Raw genomic sequence first — 12,070 nt, 5'->3', positions numbered from 1 at the left:
TAGGAGAGGAGACTCCTACCCGTCAGAATAAGTACCACATGCCAAAAAAACAAAACAAAAGGTCAAAGTTTACGTCTCTTAATTGTGAATAAGCAACGTATGTATTTTGCCATTTTGTCCTTGGGATTTGTTGCACTATCCTAAATGTGGGTTGTTCCCTGATCTTTAGGAAATAAAATGGGGTCACTGTAGCAGTAGATAGAATCATTTCTTCCTTTATCTGTGGACACTGTCTCTGTATATAAAGTGGCATTGGTCTGTGCAGATCTGTGGCTGGAGATAGCCAGGAGAGGTGACCAAAAGCGAGGAAAGTCCATATGACCATCCTTACATAGGTTGACTCTCTCAGATCTTCTTTAAATACACAGATAGGGTTATCGGCTCTGCTCTTCTGAACACATAGGTGTAAATACAGGCAGCTCCGAGCTTCATTTGTAAGAGTATGTGCCAAACTGCTCCCAGCCTAGCTAAACCCAGAAGAAATGTGGTAAAGCAATATGCACTACAACGTATCCTGTGTTGATCTTGGATCTCACATAAGCACCCCTTTGTGCTGTCAATCATCAGTCATCTGATGATTTCTTTTTTTTTTTTTTTCTTTTTTTTTTTTTTTTTGAGACGGAGTCTCGCTCAGTCCCCCAGGCTGGAGTGCAGTGGCACAATCTCGGCTCACTGCAAGCTCTGCCTCCCAGGTTCACGCCATTCTCCTGCCTCAGCCTCCCGAGTAGCTGGGACTACAGGCGCCCGCCACCATGCCTGGCTAATTTTTTGTATTTTTTTTTTTTTTAGTAGAGACGGGGTTTCACCGTGGTCTCGATCTCCTGACCTCGTGATCCGCCCGCCTCGGCCTCCCAAAGTGCTGGGATTACAAGCATGAGCCACCGCGCCCGGCCTGATCTGATGATTTCTTTCTTTGGTCAGTTGAGGATGACTTAGCTAAACTAAGGCAAATAGCCACTGTTGATTAGTAACTTTCAAAATTCATTCTTTCCTTCTAACCAGTGACAAAGGGGACAGAGCGAGAAAAACATAACATGTGATAAATAGAGCTTTACCCTAGTAAAAAAACAATCTGCTGAACAGTATCTGGTCTCACAACATGATTACAAAAGTCAATTAATTGGGAGCAGCGTTCATAGGAAGGAAACAATGAAGCTATTTCTTAGAAGACAGACAAAACAGTATTTCTCAACATTCCTGAAAGTTAGCATTTCATTACATTTCAGCAAGAAAATAAGAAAGGACAGTTGGACTAGGGCTCATGTTGAAAATATTTGTGTGAGGATAAAATAAGCCATCAGTTGGGTGGAAAGTCTTCAAATATTACTGAAAAGGGTATTAAAATCATAGATTATACTTATTCACTACTCACAGGTGAAGAAATTCTGTAATGCCCTAGTTTTATTCATTTTATTACTGAAAAATTGTTGGCAGTGGGCCTCAGTAAAGTGTTTCCTTTTAAATACCAGCCCCCCAAAATGCTGTGAAATAAAAATAAGCTATTATTTTTTTTAAGTTCCCATATTTCTGCCTCAGAAATACTGTGAATTTCATTTTAAACAATATTGATAATGGAGGAAATGAACAATATTTCTTGGTCAGCAATCTGAAAAATTCATAATGCCTTGTCCCCTCTTTGACTCTTGAACTAGCAGTAGGAGTTTGCTTGCACATAATTTCCGTTAAAGTTGATGAAAGATACAGGTGCACTTTCAGAGGGAACAGTATCTGGTGGCCTGTTATTTGAATAATGTTATAAAAGACTGCTCTTGAGGTGTAATCAATGTAGGTAGAAGACAGAAGCTGAGAGCGCAAAACCTTGTGTTTGTTTACGTGGGTATATATTTGTATGATTTCATTCGTTGCCCAGTTCAGAGAAATAAAGCATTTATAGAGAAGACCATTATGAGACAAATAATTCAGTATAAAGAGAAAATGGAAAATAAAACCTTAAAGTATTAATTAATTTGGGGGATATAGTTTGCCATTGCAATAATCTGTGTGTGTGTTGGGGGGCGGTATGTGTTTGCATGTGTGCGTGCATGCACATATGTTTGTGTGTGTTTGAGTAATGGCTGCTATCTTTACTAGCAACATCTATAAAAAATTATGCAACCTCCTAAGAGTGTCTTAGGCTCAACCTGCTTTATTCCAAATGTCTGTTTCTTCCATAAATGATGCTTAAAAAATCCTCAACAGCTTCATCATGGCCCACAATTGATTCTTGGCTCAAGCTTTAGTTGGCTTTTATCGACGAGTTGTATGTTTTTCCTATTAACATTTCTTTTATGATTTCCATAGCAGTTTAACACCTGGAATGTAGTTTATGTTTTGGAGGAAAAAGACTTATTTATTTCATTTTATTGATTTTTTTCAAGATCTTTTAAAATCATGACCTTGGTGATTTTCCTCATTGTGTTGTTGATGATAGTTATTATTTGAATGACTTGACAAGCACATGGATTTACTCAATTTACTCAACCCAAGCTTTAAGTGTGTTTCATTTTGTTGAACCCACGTTACAACAGAGGAAGAAATAAATTGCACCATTCTGAATCCCTTAAGGAAGCCTCTGGACATTTAGTATACCTGAACAAAACATAAACACCTATTTTTCTTTTTTTTTCTCTTTTCTTTTTTTTTTCTTTTCTTTTCTTTTTCTTTTTTTTTGAGACGACATCTTGCTGTGTCGCCCAGGGTGGAGTGCAGTGGTGCCATCTCAGCTCACTGCGACCTCCACCTCCTGGGTTCAAGCTATTCTCCTGCCTCAGCCTCCCGAGTAGCTGGGATTACAGGCGCCCACCACCACACCTGGGTAATTTTTGTATTTTTAGTAGAGGCGGGGTTTCACCATGTTGGCCAGGCTGGTCACAAACCTATTTTTCCTTTGAAGCATATTCCCAGGCTTTTCACTGTATTTCTCAGGCTGCTAGATATTAGATTTTGCATATACCCAAAGTCAGTCTACTTCTATGTGCTTTGTAGCATCTGATACACTGATTCTTTGCAATGGCTTAGGGGACAGATATTACATGGAATTGAGAAAACTATCCCTTTCATTGGATTTTGGTGTCACGTTATGGAATTCCTTTAGTTTTCTCTGCTGTCTCTTTTCAAAAACTTAGTTCTCCATAAAGCCAGTTTAATGATTCCTGCACATACAATAATATCTTCCAGCACACAGTGGGCCTAACATCTAGAGGGCTTGGCTGGGGTGTCCGGTGAGTGAAGACTTTTGTTATGGCAAAACAATGAGGTGTGGGCTTTTTATTATAAAATCTTCCCTGGAATATCAGTTCTCATTATTGTTTTTCTACTTACTCAAAACTAAAGTCCTTACAGTGAACCCTTAAATATAATGAATTCTGTTAAAATAATTGTTTATACTTTATAATTCAAAATCAATGTCCTTGTTAATACCCGGAAGGCTGATGCTGAGCTCAAGCCGTTTTAGAAAAGAGAATACAACAATAACCATGATTGATAATATGTAGGAGTACTGTACTTCCTTTTCCCTAATTTGTTTTCCAGGTTTATATATGTTAATAGGCTTATAAGAATAAGTTTTCATTTCTCCCCAGTTTGGTCCTATAATGTAGTGGCAATGACCTGCCCTTGCATCAGCACGTACTGTGCACATGCATGGACACTAACGTGTGTGTACTTGCACACACTTGCCTGTTTAGTGATAAAGACTTTACATTAGCTTGCTGGCTTTCATGCAAATTGTACGTTTCTCCATGATAGTTACCACCTCCTAACATACTACCTATTTACTTATGTATCTTGTGTGCTTTCTTCCTTAGGCACTAGAATGTAATTTCCTTTGTGGGGATGAGGTGGGGGAAGACTTCAGTTTATTTGTTCATTGCTTCGTAATCAGTGCCTGGAAGAGTATCAGTCACAATACTTTATATTTTGTTTATGGCAGTTTTAGGTTCATGGTGAAGTTGAGCAGAAAGTACAGTGAGTTCCCATATAGTCGCTGCCCCCTGAACTTCCTACCTGCAGGTTCTCCCACTAGCAACCTACCACACTAGAGTGGTACTTTTGTTACAGCAGATGAATTTACATTTACACATTATCACCTGAATCCCATAGTTTACATTAGGGTTTACTCTTGGTGTTGTGCATTCCATGGGTTTTGACAAATGCAAAATGACATGTGTCTACCATTATAATATTGTACAGAACAGTTTCACTGTCCTAAAACTCCTCTGTGCTCGGGCTATTTATCCCTCCCTCTCCCAAACCCCTGGCAACAATGGATCTTTTCACTGTCTCCAAAGTTTTGCCTTTTTCAGAATGTCCTACGGTAGGAATCATACAATTTGTAGCCTTTTCAGATTGGCTTCTTTCACTTAATGAGATATATTTAAAGTTCCTTCATGTCTTTCATGCCTTGAGAGCTTGTTTCTTTTTAGCATGGAATAATATAACACTGATGTACCACGGTTTACCCATTTGCCTGTTGAAGGATGTCTTGGTTGCTTCCAAGTTCTAGAAATCATGAATAAAGCTGCTATAAACATCTGTGTGCAGGTTTTTGTGTGGACATAAGTTTTCAGCACATCTGGCCAAATACCAAGGAATGAGATTGCACAAGGATCTTCTGCAACAAGAGAGGCCAGAGCTGGAATTGGGCCCCCTTGGGATCTCCTGTGGGATGGAGGCTGGAGAGCCCATATCGAAGAATCAGAGGGGCACTTTGTTTCCCAACAGGTTTCAGCACAGATAGGATAGTTACCTGATGGCAGCAGGAGGTGAGACCGGGCCTCCTTGGAATCTGCTGTGAGACAGAAGTTGGCAAAACTATCAGGGAAGCTCAGGCTCTTGGGCTGTGAGATATGGGCAAGTGTCCCTCTGGGTCCTTGTGTGAGCAGTTCTGAGCTGGGCCTCAGCTGAGGGGGGCTAATGCTGAGCTACAGAGCAACTTTCAGGTTCACTGCCAGAACTGATGTCAGCAGGCAGGTGAGCCTTTCCACCAAGATCCTAGTACGTACAATTCCTCCTGGACCTTTGGAAGATGGTTTTGGTTTCAGGCTCAAGGCCAAACAGGGCAGTAGTCAAGGCCCTTGTGGGACTGGGCTATTTCTGTGCTTGAACTTGGGAGCACACTCAGTGGATTAGCTACCTGGCTGTTGGTCTGCAATCTCAAAATGACCTTCATAGTTCTTGCTCAGCTGGGGTTTCACAAACTCCAACCTGAATAATGAGGCTCCTGCAGAGAGACTTTTGACTGTGAATAGGTATAGAATCCTTATTAGGGGGATAGGAGCACATTACCTTCTATTCCACCATCTTACTAATGTCCAATTATACTTCTTTTAAAACACTTTTAAATGGTTGCCCTAGAGTTTGTAATACACATTTACAACGAATGACTCACTTCCACAGTCTACTTTCAGATAACATTATTCTGCTTCAGTGGTAGTGTAAATATCTTATAAGAATAATGTATTCCTAATTTTGTCCTGCATTCCTTTAATCATTTCTGCTATTTGTTTCACTTATGTGTAAGCTATAATTGCCAAATATATTGTTGTTATTTTTATTTTGAACAAACTGTTATCTGTTAGATAAGAAGAAAAAATAAAAATTTTCATTTTACCTTTACTTATTCCTTCTACAGTGCTCTTCCTTTCTTTATGTAGACATGAGTTCCCACCCTATATCATTTTCCTCCTCTCCAAAGAACATTAAGATTTCTTGCAAGGCAGGTCTACTGCCAATAAATCCCCTCAATTTTTGTCTCTTTCACTTTTGAAGGATAATTTTGCAGGATACAAAATTCTAGGTTGGTATTCTGAACTCTCAACACTCTAAATATTTCACTCCACTTTCTTCTTGCTTGGATAGTTTCTGAGGATGAGTTGAATGTAATTCTTATCTTTACTCCTCAATAGGTAAAGTAGTTTTCTCCTTTAGATTCTTTCTTGTTTTTCTCTTTGTTTTTCTGATGTTTGAATATGAGATGCTTGGTGTAGTATTATTATTATAATTACTGATATTTATCCTGTTTGGTATTCTCTGAGCTTCCTGGGTCTGTGATTTGGTGTCTGACATCAATTTGGGGAGATTTTAAGTCATTATTGCTTCAACAATTTCTTTGTTCCCTTCTCTCTTTCTTCTCCTTCTGGTATTCTCATTATGGATGTGTTACAACTTTTGTAGTTGTCCCACAGTTCTTTGACAGCCTGTTTTTTTTCCCCCAGTCTTTTTCTCTTTGCTTTTCAGTTTGAGAAGTTTTATGGATATATCCTTAAGCTTAGAAATTCTTTCCTCAGCTGTGTCCAGTCTACCAATACGCCTACTGAGGGCATTCTTCATTTCTGTTACAATTCCATTTCTTTTGGATTATTTGTTAGAATTCCATGTCTGCTTACATTACTCTTTTATTCAGTAAATTTAAATTTTATTCTAATTTACTGTGTACTGGTTTATCAAGTCGTCTGAGTCCAGTGAGACAGAACGTACTCATATGCAACAAGCTACATTAAGTGGATTTATTACTTATGGATAGGCAATAATGGACAGCAGATGCCTGGGATTCATTGTGAGTCAGTCCTCCCAAGGCTCAGAAAGCTTCCTGGGATGGATGAAGCCTTGACTGTGCGTGCCCTACTTGCACTGCAGCTGAGGGACTCCAGAAAGCAACCCACCCTGGGTTTTATACCCCAGGGGCAACATTGGGGTATAAAAGCTGTAGCCCTCGGCTGCATATAACATCCCTTTCCTCATTTTATTGTTCCACATTGGGCTGAAGTATTGATGGACATTCTGTTTTTAGAATGGGGCTGGAATGAGCCTGAGCTATTCTGGCAAACTCCCCCTCATCTCAAGGTGTTGCATTCCCAGCACATTCTACAGTTCTTCTTGAGAACTATGAGGGAGTAAGGGAAGATGAAGAATGGGGTTGGTCCAAGGACACCTAGAGAACTGTCTTGCAGTGCACCCCACCTCACTTCCGCAAGATATTACCCTTAGCAAAGCCAGTCCATATCATATGTTCACCAACCATATGCCCAAATCTGGCGGTGGAGGTTTGTCTCATCAGATTCGTGTAACATCTTGACTGACACATCTTCATTCAGTGCAACACCTTTGGGCCATGGACAGAATACATTTCACTAGGCTCAGGAGGACTACGACCACAAGCATGACCAAGCCTGCCTGGAGTAGTGACCTAGCCCAGAATCCAAACAATCTAGGTAAGAAGTTGCCAAAGAGGTGAAAGGGGAATTCTTCAGGTGGTTCCACTGTCTGTGGCCAGTGAACCTGCTTCTGAATCTCTTTCACTTGTGTTTCCATCATACCTGTGGTATTAATCCAAGTATGGCAGACAGTATTGCCAATTGCATGCACTTCTCCCATTTGGGTTAAAAGAAAGTCTAGGTAACTTATATCATCTGAAACAGCCTTCCTGAGGGAGTTGAGGTATGTCTGCTGGGCTGTCAAGGCAGTGACAGTGGAGGAAGCAATATCTGCCATGGTCAGGGACAGATTTCTTATCAGTTTTTCCTGAGCACTGACTCTGATGCATGGTCTCAAAGATCTCATAGAGGACATAAGCCCAGAGTCAGTTCTAACTCTTGGAAGGTTCCTAGTAAGTCTGGTGTATGGTTTTGGGCTGCAGGCTCAAATGGGGGCATCTCATTATTCCCAGGGGTGGTATCTTGGGGCACCCCCAGCACATGCAACATGCAGGATCCCTCTATCTCACAGATTTTCAGGCATAACAAAGCCCAACCTGTATTTGGAATACTGCCAGACCATCTGCAGAGAAAGTTTCAGGCATGACAATGCCCATCCTATATTTGGGTTACCACCAGAGCATCTGGAGAGAAAGATGTAGCCTTCGGCTGCACATAACATCCCTTTCCTCATTTTATTGTTCAATGGCCCATAAAAGGGGATAGATGCATTGGCTTTCACCAGCCAAGTCTGATTGATGGCATAGTTGCATGAGCTCAGTTTCTCCCATACAATATTGTTCATGAATCCTACACAGAGGGCTAGGGGTAGTCCCGTCTTTGTTTTCATTATTACTACTGGGACACTTCTATTCCATGTAATCAAAGGAGTGTGTCCATGAAAGTACCTGCCCACCAAGGTGTTGTTAGTTGTGGTTGTGACATTTTGCCACAGAGTCAGTTAATAGGGCACCTCCAGTTCCCTGTCATGTAGCAGGTGCCAGATCCTTGCTTAGTAAGCCACGCTCAGGTGTTATTGCCTTACACTCTGACAATACTCAGGGAATAATGGTTGATATAGTTTGGTTGTGTCCCCACCCAAATCTTGAACTGTAGCTCCCATAATTCCCATGTGTCATGGAAGACCTAGTGGGAGGTAATTGAATCATGAGGGCAGGTTTTTTCCTTTGCTGTTTTCATGATAGTGAATGAGTTTCATGAGATACGATAGTCTTATAAAGGGGAGTTCCCCTGCACATGTTCTCTCTCTTGCCTGCCGCCATGTAAGACATGCCTTTCTTCTCTTTCACCTTCTGTCATCATTGTAAGGCTTCCCCAGCCATGGAACTGTGAATTCATTAAGCCACTTTTTCTTTATAAATTACCCAGTCTTGGGTATGTCTTTATTAGCAGCATGAGAACAGACTAATGGTTTAATTTACCACTGGCAGAAGGAGAAGGTTGCTGTGGTCTGTGACAGGAGGAGGTCCATGGTGGCAGATCCAACACTTCATCAGGTTGCCTGCCATGGCCACAGCTTGAAAGAGCCCACCAAAGCATTACAATTTCAGGCTTCTGCTGCCACATCCTGGTGGAAAAGCAGACTGACAGGTTCATGCCCCACCTCTACCCCTCCCAGGTGGCCCAGGTGTTTCTTACCCATCAGATACGAATTGGGCTGAGGTGGTATATGACCTAGCCTGTCTGTCCCTCTCCTGAGGCTGCCACTTCTGAGGACACCCCTTGCCCTTGCTGCTTAACCCAGACCTTTTGGCCTCAGTTGTCTAGTGTAGGAAGAGAGATCATGTCCTGTACAAACTTAACATGTCTGATAACATTGCCTACTTGACTGGAAGGATCAGATGTCCCTACCGCCCCTAGAGGGAACCTAGCACCCTTGTATTCCTTGGTTTTGTCACCCACCCTTGTGGGATCACATAGAGGGGAAGGGAGGCACCAAAGGGAAGCATTGCCTCCAGATTAGAGTCAGAGGGCCCCCTGTCTGGGGGTACTGTGGCAGCCTGAACTGCAGACCACCCACAGGATATGCTCTCTAAAGCGAAAAAAGAAGAATTGTTGGAAACATGAGGATTTCGCAGGCTCAGGCCAATCAGGCAGCTGTCTGGTCCACCATCACCCTTACCAAGTTCAGTGTTTCTCAACACATGTTGCAATGCTGTGTTTTCCTTGTGTTTAGTGCCCATATTGCCCTAGTCAGGTGGGGGGTACCACCCTACCAGCAGGTTGTCTTGATGTTCTCTCTTCAGTTGCTGTGTGAATCAGCAACTGGCCTGTGCATAATAGAGTGTATGGAAAGCCCATCATATCCTCTGATCATACCCTCTGAAAGTGTAGCCCATGTCATGTTGCTTGGGCAGTGAAGTATGTTGTTTGGTTAATGGGACATCTCACAGGGTATCCAAAAAACATGACATGAGTTATCTCAAGGGTGGCTATGGTATTCCTATGGGTGACATGTATTTGTCCCTTCAACACAGGAAGCTGTTGGCGTAGTCTTCGTCCTCACATGGGATCTTTTAATAGCCTAGTCACTCAGCTGCCATTCTCCTGACAATTTAGCTAGGCTACTGGCAATGGCCCATCAGTCAGTGAAAATGTAGCAATATGGTGGTAGGGGTGGCCTGCTTGGCCATCACCACTGCAGGTAGTTTGGCCAGTTGGTTGGAACATCTGTATTCAGTCTGAGTCAAAAGATGGCCATCCATCTTTGCAGCCCAATGAACCCCATCTGCTTTTAGTTTCACAAAGTCATCACTAAATGATGCCATATTTTTGGAAGGCATGTGTTTGAATCTTGAGCTCTATGTAGCCGCAGGAAGAGCTACAGCATCCCCTATGAGTAGCTTGGTCTCTTCTGGGAATACAGCCATTTGTTCATGGAGACTACTAGTGCCACTAGAGAGACCCAGCACCCTGGTATTCTTTGGTCCTGTCCCCTACCCTTGTGCAATCCCATAGAGGAGAAGTACCTCAGGGAAGCATCGCCTTGGTGGGCATACCCCAAGGGAGCTACAGCATCCCCTTCACTTCCTGCTGGACTGGAGTGATTAGCCAGAGGTTAAAGCTTTGAGTTTTTGCAGTTCTTTTCTGAGTATGTGTCCTGCCCTGACCATGTGCATGGCTTTAAAATTTCCAGTATACAGATCACCTGAGGTCAGGAGTTTGAGAACAGCCTGGCCAACATGGCAAAACCCTATCTCTACTAAAAATAGAAAACTTAGGTGGGCGTGGTGGCGCCCATCTATAGTCCCAGCTACTCAGGAGGCTGAGGCAGGAGAATTGCTTGAACCCAGGAGGCAAAGGTTGCAGAGAGCCAAGATCACACCATTGCACTCCAGCCTGGGTGACAGAGTAAGACTCTGTCTCAAAGACAAAAAAAAAAAAAAAATTCCCAGTATATAAAGGTGCTTTTGAATGCCTTAATTTGACAAAGAAACTCTGCCCAGCCTTTCCTCCCTGGCTTATAGGGCACCATTGAATACCTCAACAGTAACGTTTTGCCCCTGATGCTTGTGGGCTGTTCATTTGGCTTACAATGTTTTAAGGAAATTCTTGCTGCCTTTTCACCATGAGTGAGTTTTGGGGAAGGTGAAGCAAGGATAAGTGCTTTGTGTCAGTCTTCTGATAGCTCGTAGACATGTTTAAACAGACAAACTCTTTGTGAATGAGGTCTTTTCTCCCTCTGGAACTAGGAACCTGGGTCCCACACCTGGGAATGAATGTAGGCTACCTTTTTTTTTTTTTGAGACCGAGTCTTGCTCTGTCACCCAGGCTGGAGTGTAGTAGCGCGATCTCAGCTCTCTGCAACCTCTGCCTCCCGGGTCTCAAGCGATTCTCCTGCTTCAGCCTCCAAGTAGCTGGAATTACAGGTGTGCGTGCCACCACACCTGGCTAATTTTTGTATTTTTAGTAGAGATGAGGTTTCACCATGTTGGCCAAGCTGGTCTTGAACTCCTGACCTCAGGTGATCCACCCCCCCCACCTTCCACCTCCCAAAGTGTTGGGATTACAGGCCTGAGCCACCCTGCCTGGCCTAGGCTACCTTCTTAGGACAATCATCACTATTAAGCCAGGGAGGGGGGTGTGAGACAACGGCAAATAAAAATACCACAAAATTTTCCTACCATTTTTAAGTTGCTTTTTTTCGGATTTGGTGTCCACTTGGTTGGTGTAAACCTTGGACTGTTTTCAGAGTTCAATTAGAGTCTTTTCTAACAGTTTTTGCTTTTTTGAATTTTTTATTTTTGTGATGAAATGGGCTCTTGGAGCTACATTCTACCCCATTTATGCTGACATCACCCCAAACATTTTTGGTGAGGAAAAGAAACTAATTTGGAATTGACTTCTAGGAGAGATAACTAACTAAGGAGCTGGAGCCACTGATTGCAAAACAGCAAAAACATGGCTAAAGCCTTTAGGCAAGATCACATTTAAATAGCTAACATTTCTAATCATTAATACAACTTCTACACTGTTGCTGTTTTTCACTTTTCCCAACCCATTGGTTGGTGTGATGAGTTAAATTCAAGGCCCAAAATCAACAACTTCCAGGGTAAAAGTGAATTGCTTTGTTACAGTATAGTTTTATGATGATGAATACCTTCTTTAAAAAAATATTGGTTTATAGAGTTTAAGATAAAAAAAGTAACAAAGTGTTGGTATGGTGGCTCACACCTGTAATCCCAGCAGTTTGGGAGGCTGAGGCGGAAGAATTGCTTGAGGCCAAGAGTTCAAGACCAGCCTGGACAACACAGAAAGACCCTGTCTCTTAAAAAAAAAAAAAAACAACAAAAAATTAGTCAGATGTAATGGCATGACTGTAGTCCCAGCTACTCGGAGGCTGAGGCAGGAGGATC

This window comes from Hylobates moloch, unplaced genomic scaffold, assembly GCF_009828535.3.
Source record: "Hylobates moloch isolate HMO894 unplaced genomic scaffold, HMol_V3 SCAFFOLD_3, whole genome shotgun sequence".
Taxonomy (NCBI): domain Eukaryota; kingdom Metazoa; phylum Chordata; class Mammalia; order Primates; family Hylobatidae; genus Hylobates; species Hylobates moloch.
The sequence above is the reverse complement of the archived record's forward strand: the minus strand, read 5'-3'. Positions refer to the sequence as shown.